The sequence below is a fragment of the Schistocerca piceifrons genome, chromosome 7 (assembly GCF_021461385.2).
Source record: "Schistocerca piceifrons isolate TAMUIC-IGC-003096 chromosome 7, iqSchPice1.1, whole genome shotgun sequence".
NCBI lineage: Eukaryota > Metazoa > Arthropoda > Insecta > Orthoptera > Acrididae > Schistocerca > Schistocerca piceifrons.
The window spans coordinates 192,801,796-192,816,932 of NC_060144.1; positions in this window are offsets into that span (position 1 = coordinate 192,801,796).

Genomic DNA, 15,137 nt, shown 5'->3' on the forward strand with positions numbered 1-15,137 from the left:
GTACAGTGAAGTACGATCATAAGGATATATTTCATGCTGTGTTACATGCAAATAGTCAACAGCTTTTCCGGCTCATTACACTAGGACAGCACTGGCCAGCCAGCGTTCCAACTAACCTGCAATTGTGTGAGCAGTTGCAGTTCAGAAAAGAGACGAGCAAAGAAACAATGTAGCTTCCAATGTCATTTAATTTTTAAAGAGAATGAAATAATATTCGGAAAAACTCCAGCCCCACCACGCACTTCTTTGGTGACCAGGTGGAAAGCTTAAAATACTCTTGTTCTCACCTGACATAGTATTCTAATTCCAGACAAGAGCTATGAAAATTTCTAAGTTAAACATAGCGTAATTTTTCCGAGCGAGCTGTGTGTAATTCGAAATCATACAGCAGGGATTTAACCATGCTGTTGAATAGTGAAGTCACTGAAGGTATTCATAACAGGCATTCGTCTGGTAATCTCTTACCTCCTTCCTTATCCGAATCTGAGAAATTCATTTCAGTTCTGGAAGTGTCACCTGCTACGCAGATAACGAGCCTGTCAACAATAGAACCCACGAAGCCAATCAGGCGCCACATTTTCTCCTTTTACGACGAGCCATTCTATATCCCGCCAGCGTTCGGCAGTGACATGTGAAAAAGCTGCGTGCGTTCGTTCCAGTACGTCTGGCAGCTTAATAGTTCTGTTACTTCTCGTTCGAAATCCCGTAACTTGGCTTCAGATCAGTTCTGTTGGGTTCATATTTTAATGGTACAGTGGCAAATGTAAAAATGCAGCATCTGCAAGATGTACTCGATGCTACGAAAAGAATTGCTTTTCATGTTTCTACTATACTTACATACGGGTGTGGTATAAAACGATGGACATAGCCTAAATAAACAGTATTTGGTTTTAAATTTTTGCCTTAAAAATTAAATTGTTATGTTTTCTTAATTTAAGCAACTTTTATTGGCAGTCTTTCATAAAATATCGATAACTGAGAATTTGTATTTGAAATGAAAACAGTAATTTCGCGAACAATATTTAATTGGAAACAGGAAGACGTGCATTATTCATAAAAAGTGATTAATTTTACAATTACGAGATGTATATATCTCAGATTGAACGAGAAAAAAAAAGACTCAGGTGAGTTATGAACCAGTGAACCATGAACTGCATTTGAGTACTAATCTGTTACGCTACCGATTCCACTTCACATCCTATGTATATATATGTGTATCAGTTGTATATGATACAGTCACTGGTAAACTTCAAAGACAATTACCTCTGTAACTTTATGAAAAACACTAAGAACAACCTATTTCTCGGCACTTTCTAACCGTGTTCCACTATGGAAGCAGCCTCTGCCATTTTCATACTGTGCATTAACAGCGCGACAAACAGAACACAAAACTGCAGATGCTGTGACTGTACACGATCTTTGAAATAAAAACTACGTAGCCAAAAACGTGATTAAGTAAAACATTGATGGCATCTGAAGATCTTAAAGTTTCATTTAAGGCAACTTAGTGGTGATATAACTAATATATAAGTAGGGCCTAATTCCAAGAGCGTAACAACACCAGTGCACGTGTACTACGGCTTCTGACCAATCATCGCGTTTGTGTATGTTTACATCAGGTTTATTCTTTTGATTGGACAGATGTCAATCATAGTGTATGGAAAAATGATGACTGTCATTCCCGCGTGTTTCTTTTAATCTGTATGTGTATTTGCAAGACAACAATATGGAAAGTGTGGAAGATGACATAGATGACACTCAAAATGTATTCAACACCGAGAAGTCTTCTAAGAAGAGAATAAGCTACGACAGAATGTGTGCGGTAACGAAGACACTGCATTTATTATCTCTTGGGGCCGGCCAAGATTGTAAGTGTAAAAGAGGGGAATTTTGAAGAATAGGATACGACACGTTGGCTTTGACCAATGACCTGACAAGTCACCACAAATTTAATTATTTATTTAGCCATCTGTAGACATTTAAAATGAGTGGACGTTGTCAGTTTGTGTACATTCACATATTTATGCAGTTTTTCGTTACATAAAATTAAACATTGACACACAAAAGTTATTTACAATCATTTTTACCACCGAATTCACATATAGTGTAAAAACAGTGTTACTGCTAATACAGTTTAAGATTTCTTCTAAAGCAGTACATGTTTTTTCTTTTTTGATTTTCTGCAGCAGTTTATAATATAATTTTACACCTTCCTACAAGACACTGTTTTGAGTCTTATGTTTACTTTTCCTATGTGAAGACAGTGACTTGTTCTTATACTATAGCTATAAAAACTGCTATATGTAATATAATTTTCTATATTTTTCTTGATATGCACTATGGTTTGGAATATAAATTCATAAGGAACAGTTAGAATTTCTAACATTTTGAAAAGTTCTCTGCAGTGGGTCCACTTACTGCTTTTTGCTGTAACTCTTACTGCTCTCTTTTGCATTTTAAGTACGGTTTTGTAATTCTGAGCAATGTTTCCCCAGAAAATTACACCATAACTGATGACTGAATGAAATAACTAAAGTATATAGTTCTCAGACACTCATCACTGCATGAAGATGCAAGGACTCTAAGTGCATAACATGTTGTGGATATCTTTTTTGAGAGTTTCATAGCATGTTCTTTCCACTTCATTCGGTTGTCAATGTGCAACCCTAAGAATTTAGTTGTATATGTTATCTAGTTTTAAATTTAAGGGATTCTGCTTCCTATTCATTCTAAAACATACTGTACTGTTTTCTTTGTGTTGAGGGTTACTTCGTTTTCCTGTGACCATCTGTCGATATCCCGCAGAACTTCAGTAGAATTTTCGAGCATTTGTGCTGATGTCTTACTGTTGATTAATATGTTGCTGTCATCAGCAAACAATATCGTCTCTCCACGGCTGATATAGTGTGAGTAATCATTTATATATACCAGAACCTATACTGGGCCCATACACTTCCTTTAGCGACGCCAATATTGATATGTATCTGATATATGTTTCTCAATGTACTTTGATCCACTGGAGACACGCCAGAATTTGCCAGATGCAGATAACCCCATAACAATTAGTGAGATCAATAAGACAATCGCCTGCATCTCGTGGTCGTGCGGTAGCGTTCTCGCGTCCCACGCCCGGGTTCCTGGGTTTGATTCCCGGAGGGGTCAGGGATTTTCTCTGCCTCGTGATGGCTGGGTGTTGTGTGCTGTCCTTAGGTTGGTTAGGTTTAAGTAGTTCTAAGTTCTAGGGGACTGATGACCATAGATGTTAAGTCCCATAGTGCTCAGAGCCATTTGAACCATTTGAATAAGACAATCAGAGAGATGAAGGCAAAAAACCCTTGTGGGGCTGATAATATTTCATCTAAGATAATCAAGCACTGTGATGGCTATACAAATGCAGTCTTGTGTCGCATTTTTTTAATGAACTCCTAAAACTAGGTATTGTTCCACTTAGATTAAAATATGCCTGTGTGAAACCACTTTCCAAGAAGAAAAAATTGATGTAACAAACTACCGCCCCAATATCCCTGCTAACAAGTTTTTCAAAGGTCGTCAAGAAATTGGTACACAGGAGAATTGTTAATCACCTGAACAACCATAACATTCTTAATCAATGACAGGCAAGGCCTATCAATAGATGATGCTATTTTCTCTTTCACCAATGAAATTCTCGAATCTCTTAACATAAAATTGTTACCATTTGGAATCCTATGTGACCTATCCAAAGCTTTTGACTGTGTCAACCATGAAATTCTGCTAAATAAGGCAGACTAGTATAGGTTAAGTGGATTAATAGGAACATGGATTAAATCCTACCTTACATATACGAAACAAAGGGTAATAATTACTGACAGTAGTGGAACCCCAGTTTTATCCAAGTGGGGCACAGTCAACACTGGAGTGCCTCAAGGCTCGGTACTGGGACCCTTACTGTTTCTTATATTTATAAATGAGCTCCCACAATGCACCACATCAGTGAGCAAGTTCACCCTATTCGCTAATGATACTTCTGTTCTAGTTGACAAAGCAACAGGGGACATCTGGGAAATATCTGTGAAAATGCATTTGAGGACTTTCTGAAATGGTTTAACTATAATGGACTCTCTCTAAATATAAAAAAAAACTCATTTTGTACAGTTTCATGTGGTACATAAAGAACCGGAGGATATAAATATAGAATGTAATGGACAATAAATAAAGCAAGTCAATTCAGCTAAGTTCCTGGGAGTGTACATAGACTGCAAGCTAAATTCGTCCAACCATATCCTAGATCTACAAAAAAGGCTACATTCTGCAACATTTGCCTTATGCATAATTGCATCAACCACACACAAGGAGGCCATAAGAGCTTCTTATTTCAGATATTTCCATGCACTTTTGGCTTACAGAATTTTCTTTTGGGGCAAACAGCCCTTGGTAAAAAAGTTTTTATTGCTCTGAAGAGAGCTATACATATCATGGGTGGTGTGCAACCAAGGCACTCATGTAGGAATCTGTTTAGGAAACTACAGGCTTTTACAATGATATTTCAGTACATATACTCCCTTGTATGTTTCATTAATAAAAACCACTCTCTCTTAAAAACCAATAGTGAATATCATCGTCACAAAACAAGGTCGAAAGTAGACTTTCATAGTAACCAGTCAAACTATACCCTTGTACAGAAAGGAGTAAATTATACAGGCATCATAATTTACAAAGCTCTACCCAGTGTCATCAAAAGTCTTGCTCCTGAAACACCAAAGATCACGAGCAGACTGAAGGAATACCTAATACAAAAGTCATTCTATTCATTCAGTAAAATTTTTAGTACATAGGATCAAGTTTTTATCATACAACTGAAATAGCCATGCGATGTAAGCATAAATGAAACTATTCATTGCTGTAATGTTATATTGTTGTTCAAATACTTTGATATTGTTAATCTGAATGTGTATACATAAGTGTTAATTCTTATGTATGTAATATGTTTTTACTTCTTCTAGTGTCCCATGTTGTTACAATGAGTTTTGTCATGAATTAACCATATTGTGTGCTACTGTGTTGTTGACATTGTAAAAATACTGACTTGTTGCTTTTCCTTGCAAGATAATTGGTATCAGAATCAATGGAACTCACAATGAAATAAACTAACGTTTTATCTCTACTGACTGTACTGTGTTTTTTTAGATATCAACGAAGCCATTTGTTAACCTTTCCCCTTACTCTTAGTGACTCTAATGTATGCAACAGTTTCTGGTGGTCAGCTGTATCAAATGCCTTAGACAGGTCTAGGCCAGTTACATAGCTGTTCTCATCTAGTGCTTCTAAAACTCTTTTTTGAATTTTGCTATTGTGGATTCTGTGCCTCTGACAGGCCTGAAACCGTACTGATCATTGCAGAGGAGGTTGAATTTGCTTAGATAGCTCGTAACACTGTTTTTCATTATTATCTCTATCACTTTGGAAAAGAATGACAAAAGGGCTATTGGTCTGTAGTTTTCAATGTTTTCTACATCACCTTTCTTGTGAACTGCTAAAACTTTTGCATGCTTCAGATAGCAAGGGAACAATCAGTTTTCAAAAATTCTTTTATGATTTCTGTTATTGGAGCTTTGATACCATTTATGCATTTTTTTCAGCACACACATTTCATCTAAACCTGCCGAGTTTTTGTTCTTTAATTCCCTTACAACATTTCATACTTCCTCTGCCATAGCTGAAAGCAATACCATTAAGTTAGCTATATGCTTCTGTGATGGCTGATAACACTTTTTGAAAAATCTTTCTGTAACTTTGTTGCAATGCTGCTAAGGTAGATATACACATAATTTGCTAATTCTTTCGGGTTGCTTGCTAAGTTTTCCTTGTTCTTGATTTGTGTGTTTGTACATCTGTTTCGCAGTTCCTGTTTCTTGTTTCACTACAGTCCATGTAGCTTTTATTTTATCGGCTTGTCTGGTTTGTGAATATCAGCCAACAGAAAAATAATAATAGATAATGATAATACACACATCAAAAAAAGTTTTGCATCACTCTGGTTCCCAGAATTCCTGAAGACAGACGTTGACTGTGGATATTGTATCACAGACACAGTCCCTTTGACTGCTCAGATATGTCACTAAACCCACCCAAAGATGTAAACAATCATGTATGAGCAGCGCCTATTAGACGGAGGGGGTCCGACAGCCAGTCAGTCCCAGTCATTTGACCAGGAAGGAGGTACACAGCTTGTGATGTCTGTAATTCAACCATTCCTAGATGGTCAGTACTGTGGCTTGATCATGTCCACATTGTTATTTTGTGCCAGGTAGGGCTCTCAACAAGGGAAGTGTTCAGGTGTCTTGGAGTTAACCAATGTAATGTTGTTCAGACATGGAGGAGATATAGAGAAACAGGAACTGTCGATGACATGCCCCACTCAGGCCGCCCAAGGGCTACTGCTGCAGTGGATGACCGTTACCTACGGATTATGGCTTGGAGGAACCCTGACAGCAACGCCATCATGTTGAATAACGCTTTTTGTGCAGCCACAGGACGTTGTGTTACGACTCAAACTGTGTGCAGTAGGCTGCTTGATGCGCAACTTCAGTCCCGACTTCCATGGCGACGTCCATCTTTGCAAGCACCACACCATGCAGTGCGGTACAGATGGGCCCCACAACATACCGAATGGACCGTCTAGGTTGGCCATCATATTGTCTTCACTGATAAGTGTCGCATATGCCTTCAACCAGACAATCGTTGGAGACATATTTCGAGGCAACTTGATCAGGCTGATTGCCTTAGGCCTGGATACACGACACTCCAGCGACAAGCAGCAGCATAGGGCGAAAAACTTGGGTGTCCTGGGTGCGAGCGACCATGTCGCGCAACAAGATGGCTGCTTAGAGCCAACCAACTGTTTCTATAAAACGGCGTCCCTGACCTGTAGAATACTGTAACTCGAGAGAAAGGCTACAAAATTACGTTTATTTGAGAAAATAAAGCGTAAAGGAATGCTGTGCAAGAAATTTACAAATGGAGGAATCTCCATTGAGAATTGCATAAGTATCATCAACTACGAACATCACCAGACAAAATCTTCGAATGCACGAGAGTGAGCAGAGGAGCGTTCCACTATCTAATCAATAAATTAAATACTAATGTTTTTTTACACGATCAAGAACTTTTAACAGCCAATAAAAGCGGAACAATGACTACTACATGGCTAAATACGCTAAATACAGACATCAGTACACAGACAGATAACAGGAAATAACAGCTAGGTGTGGTGTTGGGTTAGCATTACAGCTCGTGATTACGTGTTACGAAAAGGTCCTTGGTACGATTCCAGGACATTCTTATATTTTTTACTGACTCAGTTATAATTCTGTATACTAAGTTTTATGTAAACTGTTTACACTGCATCGCTAAGTATGTTTTTAAGATCTTGTCAAAGGACTTGATCTTCACACCTATCCCAGAATATCACACACATTTAATTCCTAATAAATTACAGTGAACCATGAAATTTTACAGATATTTGATGTTGCGAATGTAATTCATCAGCAGTCAATGTTAAGGTCAAGCGTTTCAAGTAATCTACTAGGTCTACAACTTTGCTTCCGCCGTTTTTTTCTCAAAGTTTGGGGCTTTATTGTGGAAAACTTACAAAAAAAATTATGATTCATAGTATTGCCCATCGCTGGCCACTACATTCTCCCATTTTTCGGATAGCATACAAATCTCGTCGTGGAAGAACTGGGCATCTTTTGTGGGGATCCATGAATCGAATCAATTTGGCACTTGTGCATATGATCGGAAGTGCTGGCCAGCCAGACTGTATGCCACTGATCGAAAGAGGTGGTAGTCAGAGACAGCAACGTATGGAGAATACGGCGGGAGGGATAGGACTTCTCAGTTCAACGTTTCCGTGTATATTTTGACAGGTTTTGCGACATGGGGTCGAGCACTAACCTGCTACAAAATTACCTTTACGTATCTATCGCTGTATTGTGACCGTTTGCGTTTCAGTGCTGGGCTCGAACGCATCAATTGCTTTCGATCATGATGTCCTGTGACTGTCTTCGCCTGTTTCAGTAGCTACGAAAACGTTCTGTCTTCCACCGCCATGCCAGTCTTCGACATCATTTTAAGAGCCACAGCCGCAGATTTCTTCATGTTCAAACAGAAAATTAAAACTTCTCGCAGATGGTGAGAAATGGGATTGTAAGTTGACGTACTTAATCGAAAATAACATTATGATCCAATCACAAATCGACTAATATTTTTATGGCATTATGTTTATAGATGCCTAAGCTTATTGTATTACTCCTATAGGCAACCACCAGAACCCCACTTGCCGTTACTGCCGTCTATTGCAAAACGATCAAGCCGGCCGTTGTGCCCGAGCGGTTCTAGGCGGTTCAATCCGGAACCGCACTGCTGCCACGGTCGTAGGTTCGAATCCTGCCTCGGGCATGGATGTGTGTGATGTTCTTATGTTAGTTAAGTTTAATTAGTTCTAATTGTAGGGGACTGATGACCTCAGATGTTAAGTCCCATAGTGCTTAGAGTCATTTAAACCAAAACGGTGGAAGCAAAGTTGTAGACCTAATAAATAGTCTGTAAAAGTAAAGCACGCAAAATTTTTGAAATCTAAGTCAAACGTTTTGTGTAATGATTTGTCTAAAAGTATGAAATAAAAAATATCAGGGAAACATTTGGTACACTTCATTTTCTGTTCATGATTTCGAGCATCATTCAAAGGCACGTAGAACGTTTTTCTGATATACTTATATCTTTTTCACAAATCTTTTCATAAAATATTTGACTCATTTCTTTCATTTTTTAATTTCAAGTTTTATTCAGAAAGAATGATCTTACTCACTCCTCGTTTGTCCTCCTGATGTACTTGATTCGAAGGAAGCCTTTTTGACAATTAAATACGGCACCAATTTATCTTTTTATGAGCAAAATAGCTAGGTCTTGAACAGATGAGATTTTTGACATTTCATTTACACAGCTTGGCAGCAGCTTTTCGTGAAATATTTCAATTTTTCTTCAGCTTATTAATTAAGTTTTCGTTAATTACCCTGATTACTTTCAAGCAGTTAAATACACTCCTGGAAATTGAAATAAGAACACCGTGAATTCATTGTCCCAGGAAGGGGAAACTTTATTGACACATTCCTGGGGTCAGATACATCACATGATCACACTGACAGAACCACAGGCACATAGACACAGGCAACAGAGCATGCACAATGTCGGCACTAGTACAGTGTATATCCACCTTTCGCAGCAATGCAGGCTGCTATTCTCCCATGGAGACGATCGTAAGGATGCTGGATGTAGTCCTGTGGAACGGCTTGCCATGCCATTTCCACCTGGCGCCTCAGTTGGACCAGCGTTCGTGCTGGACATGCAGACCGCGTGAGACGACGCTTCATCAAGTCCCAAACATGCTCAATGGGGGACAGATCCGGAGATCTTGCTGGCCAGGGTAGTTGACTTACACCTTCTAGAGCACGTTGGGTGGCACGGGATACATGCGGACGTGCATTGTCCTGTTGGAACAGCAAGTTCCCTTGCCGGTCTAGGAATGGTAGAACGATGGGTTCGATGGCGGTTTGGATGTATCGTGCACTATTCAGTGTCCCCTCGACGATCACCAGTGGTGTACGGCCAGTGTAGGAGATCGCTCCCCACACCATGATGCCGGGTGTTGGCCCTGTGTGTCTCGGTCATATGCAGTCCTGATTGTGGCGCTCACCTGCACGGCGCCAAACATGCATACGACCATCATTGGCACCAAGGCAGAAGCGACTCTCATCGCTGAAGACGACACGTCTCCATTCGTCCCTCCATTCACGCCTGTCGCGACACCACTGGAGGCGGGCTGCACGATGTTGGGGCGTGAGCGGAAGACGGCCTAACGGTGTGCGGGACCATAGCCCAGCTTCATGGAGACGGTTGCGAATGGTCCTCGCCGATACCCCAGGAGCAACAGTGTCCCTAATTTGCTGGGAAGTGGCGGTGCGGTCCCCTACGGCACTGCGTAGGATCCTACGGTCTTGGCGTGCATCCGTGCGTCGCTGCGGTCCGGTCCCAGGTCGACGGGCACGTGCACCTTCCGCCGACCACTGGCGACAACATCGATGTACTGTGGAGGCCTCACGCCCCACGTGTTGAGCAATTCGGCGGTACGTCCACCCGGCCTCCCGCATGCCCACTATACGCCCTCCCTCAAAGTCCGTCAACTGCACATACGGTTCACGTCCACGCTGTCGCGGCATGCTACCAGTGTTAAAGACTGTGATGTAGCTCCGTATGCCACGGCAAACTGGCTGACACTGACGGCGGCGGTGCACAAATGCTGCGCAGCTAGCGCCATTCGACGGCCAACACCGCGGTTCCTAGTGTGTCCGCTGTGCCGTGCGTGTGATCATTACTTGTACAGCACTCTCGCAGTGTCCGGAGCAAGTATGGTGGGTCTGACACACCGGTGTCAATGTGTTCTTTTTTCCATTTCCAGGAGTGTATTTTCATGCCCAACTAGACCTCATTCTGGTCACTTTGATACCCCTTTGTTTCGCTGTGAAAATTTGGACAATATGTCATGCTCACGCATTTATAAAAACGTATCGAGTGTTAATCATATGATAAAATAGTCCTTTCTGCGTGCTGTCGGTTCCAAAAATCGTTGTTTCCATATCTGGAACTGTTCATTTATTCTCGAGTCAGAAACATACAAATTCACAGTAGCAATACACAACAATAAATATGTACATATATGTATACAAATTGTATTTATATTGCATGTGCCCAGTACTTTGCAATCTCCAAGGCGCTTGGAGTGGCTTGCAAGAGATCAAACTTCGTGCAGGATGTAGGGCACAAAAGGCACTGGAGCATGTGGCTTGTGGTTTGTTCTTGCCCACAATCACAGGACGTATCTTCTGTTATGAAGCCCCATCTCTTCAGGTTGTCTCTGGATCGTCCAACTCCTGATCGTAATCTGTTTAAAGATTTCCACACCAGCCAGGTCTCGTTGTGTCCAGGTGGTAGTTCTTCAGCTTCTGGCGTCTGCAGGTGAGGCGTCGACTTCTTCTATAACTCCAGCCTTGCCTTCTCTGGTGAAATGGTGAGCTTCTCGGATGTTCTCAGGAAGCTCTTTCGCGATCTCAGCCGTTGATGTGGTGGATTATGTCCGTGCAGTGGATCCAATATTCTCCTTCGAGCTCTCTCTAATTGTGAGGTTATTATCACTCTGTTTACACTGAGTGACATTATGAGCATAACATATCCAGCAAAATCTTACAAGACCCTAGCTTGGACTTCACGATGGCAAAACCAAAATTAGATTTAACGTTCGAGGTGTACGACGGCATGAGAGCTAATGCTAATAGCCACTTTGCTCGTATAGTTGAAGAGGTGGAGGCAGTTAGACGTGGATATGAGTGTTCTTCATCTTACAGGCAGACAAAGACACATGGAAAACTGCGATCATAATAATGATGCTATGACATATTGGAAAAGAACTGTATTTATTCCAATACTGGATCGTTACGACTGATATGAGAGAACGTTTCGCTGAAGAAAATATTTGTCATTTAAAATTCAACATACTTTTGCCCTCACAACTACTGAAAGATGACGATAATGATCTGGCACATAAATTGAGAGACTAACGGGAGAGATTCTTCAATACAAGCAAACGAGCATAAACGTCCTTAATGATCGTGATTCTGTTATGCAAGCGATGTGTGTTTGTCCTAGGTCTGACTATCCTATTTTGCACACGCTGTATAAAATATTTGCTTGTCTACCTGCATCTATTGCTACAGTAGAAAGAAGTCTTTCAACATTGCGGCGTACAAAGACATGGTTGAGGTCGACAGTGGAGGAGGATAGATTTAATGGTTTAGCTCTGTTGAACACTCACCCTGACATTGATTGCCCTATTGACGATGTAATTAACCAATTTGCCAGGAAGAATAGGCACATAGAATTCATCATTTAAGGAAGAGAACCACAAATGTAACTTTTTTATATCATAAGATGGCATTTCCTTGTAAGTGTGTATAATCAGTTTAAATAAAACTTCCTCAAATTTTGCATGTGACTTGATTATTTTTTATTACAATAAAAATAAAGGTAGCTCAAAATATCTTTAGCGTCCCTTCCTTGAGGTTTTTCTGTATCCGTCACTGGTTATGAGTTGGTACAATAATAGGCATGATGTTATTTGTACACATCATTTCAGCCATCCATTTATTCTAGAACCTATGAACTTTTTTCCATTAATGTTTAAATGCCTGGTGAAGTGTTTCCTTTCCAGGAATTGCACATCTAGGAAGTCTGTGTTTCTGTATGCACTGCATATTTTACGAAATTGCTTGTTGGCTTAATACTTTCCTGGTTTACATATAAGGTTTCTATTAGGTCATGTCTGTGCGGTATTCCAGTCACTATTACACTTTCATTTTTCACAGTGTCCAGGGCTTTCCTCAAGTCACGGACGGCACTGTTTAGTTCAATAGACATCGTTTGTGCCACCAATTATGATCAGAAATCGAGTTTCTTGTGTAGCATTACCACACTGAAAGTTCATTACATGATGCATTGCAAAGATTGAAAAGAATAGACAAATGTTGAGAAATAAACGATTGTAGTACTGAGAAAAGACATCGTGGACACATTTCGTGTACATCCATATTTCGAACGTAATGTTACGTATATCTGTTTTTTTACACTAGAAAAGGCTAATATCCAATCTTCAGTTGACTATAGGTCAACTGTATGATAGGACACTAGTGCTAGCGCCATTCGACGGCCAACACCGCGGTTCCTAGTGTGTCCGCTGTGCCGTGCGTGTGATCATTACTTGTACAGCACTCTCGCAGTGTCCGGAGCAAGTATGGTGGGTCTGACACACCGGTGTCAATGTGTTCTTTTTTCCATTTCCAGGAGTGTATTTTCATGCCCAACTAGACCTCATTCTGGTCACTTTGATACCCCTTTGTTTCGCTGTGAAAATTTGGACAATATGTCATGCTCACGCATTTATAAAAACGTATCGAGTGTTAATCATATGATAAAATAGTCCTTTCTGCGTGCTGTCGATTCCAAAAATCGTTGTTTCCATATCTGGAACTGTTCATTTATTCTCGAGTCAGAAACATACAAATTCACAGTAGCAATACACAACAATAAATATGTACATATATGTATACAAATTGTATTTATATTGCATGTGCCCAGTACTTTGCAATCTCCAAAGCGCTTGGAGTGGCTTGCAAGAGATCAAACTTCGTGCAGGATGTAGGGCACAAAAGGCACTGGAGCATGTGGCTTGTGGTTTGTTCTTGCCCACAATCACAGGACGTATCTTCTGTTATGAAGCCCCATCTCTTCAGGTTGTCTCTGGATCGTCCAACTCCTGATCGTAATCTGTTTAAAGATTTCCACACCAGCCAGGTCTCGTTGTGTCCAGGTGGTAGTTCTTCAGCTTCTGGCGTCTGCAGGTGAGGCGTCGACTTCTTCTATAACTCCAGCCTTGCCTTCTCTGGTGAAATGGTGAGCTTCTCGGATGTTCTCAGGAAGCTCTTTCGCGATCTCAGCCGTTGATGTGGTGGATTATGTCCGTGCAGTGGATCCAATATTCTCCTTCGAGCTCTCTCTAATTGTGAGGTTATTATCACTCTGTTTACACTGAGTGACATTATGAGCATAACATATCCAGCAAAATCTTACAAGACCCTAGCTTGGACTTCACGATGGCAAAACCAAAATTAGATTTAACGTTCGAGGTGTACGACGGCATGAGAGCTAATGCTAATAGCCACTTTGCTCGTATAGTTGAAGAGGTGGAGGCAGTTAGACGTGGATATGAGTGTTCTTCATCTTACAGGCAGACAAAGACACATGGAAAACTGCGATCATAATAATGATGCTATGACATATTGGAAAAGAACTGTATTTATTCCAATACTGGATCGTTACGACTGATATGAGAGAACGTTTCGCTGAAGAAAATATTTGTCATTTAAAATTCAACATACTTTTGCCCTCACAACTACTGAAAGATGACGATAATGATCTGGCACATAAATTGAGAGACTAACGGGAGAGATTCTTCAATACAAGCAAACGAGCATAAACGTCCTTAATGATCGTGATTCTGTTATGCAAGCGATGTGTGTTTGTCCTAGGTCTGACTATCCTATTTTGCACACGCTGTATAAAATATTTGCTTGTCTAACTGCATCTATTGCTACAGTAGAAAGAAGTCTTTCAACATTGCGGCGTACAAAGACATGGTTGAGGTCGACAGTGGAGGAGGATAGATTTAATGGTTTAGCTCTGTTGAACACTCACCCTGACATTGATTGCCCTATTGACGATGTAATTAACCAATTTGCCAGGAAGAATAGGCACATAGAATTCATCATTTAAGGAAGAGAACCACAAATGTAACTTTTTTATATCATAAGATGGCATTTCCTTGTAAGTGTGTATAATCAGTTTAAATAAAACTTCCTCAAATTTTGCATGTGACTTGATTATTTTTTATTACAATAAAAATAAAGGTAGCTCAAAATATCTTTAGCGCCCCTTCCTTGAGGTTTTTCTGTATCCGTCACTGGTTATGAGTTGGTACAATAATAGGCATGATGTTATTTGTACACATCATTTCAGCCATCCATTTATTCTAGAACCTATGAACTTTTTTCCATTAATGTTTAAATGCCTGGTGAAGTGTTTCCTTTCCAGGAATTGCACATCTAGGAAGTCTGTGTTTCTGTATGCACTGCATATTTTACGAAATTGCTTGTTGGCTTAATACTTTCCTGGTTTACATATAAGGTTTCTATTAGGTCATGTCTGTGCGGTATTCCAGTCACTATTACACTTTCATTTTTCACAGTGTCCAGGGCTTTCCTCAAGTCACGGACGGCACTGTTTAGTTCAATAGACATCGTTTGTGCCACCAATTATGATCAGAAATCGAGTTTCTTGTGTAGCATTACCACACTGAAAGTTCATTACATGATGCATTGCAAAGATTGAAAAGAATAGACAAATGTTGAGAAATAAACGATTGTAGTACTGAGAAAAGACATCGTGGACACATTTCGTGTACATCCATATTTCGAACGTAATGTTACGTATAT